Below are 338 nucleotides of genomic sequence, written 5' to 3'. Positions count from 1 at the left end.
CTCCCTCCCTCCCTCTTTCTTTCTTTCTTTCTTTCTTTCTTTCTTTCTTTCTTTCTTTCTTTCTTTCTTTCTTTCTTTCTTTCTTGTTACAACTAGGATCCAAACAAGCCAGTATGCATTGAAATTTCTAAGGTACCTTCAGCCATTTTGATCTTTTCCTTGTCATAGGTCTTAGGTACAATGATCATTAGCCCATAGCCCTCTGCTGCCTTTTTTGTAACTGCTAACATTTTCATTAGATAATGTTTTGTAATGCACTCTTCTTTAGCCTACTAGCTCTGGGATAGTAAGTTTTAGGTGTAATCATAAAAACTAAGATTAATTTAAGTATTTAATTT

The sequence above is a fragment of the Grammomys surdaster genome, unplaced genomic scaffold (assembly GCF_004785775.1).
Source record: "Grammomys surdaster isolate TR1022 unplaced genomic scaffold, NIH_TR_1.0 126248, whole genome shotgun sequence".
Lineage (NCBI taxonomy): Eukaryota > Metazoa > Chordata > Mammalia > Rodentia > Muridae > Grammomys > Grammomys surdaster.
This window is presented reverse-complemented; position numbering follows the sequence as displayed.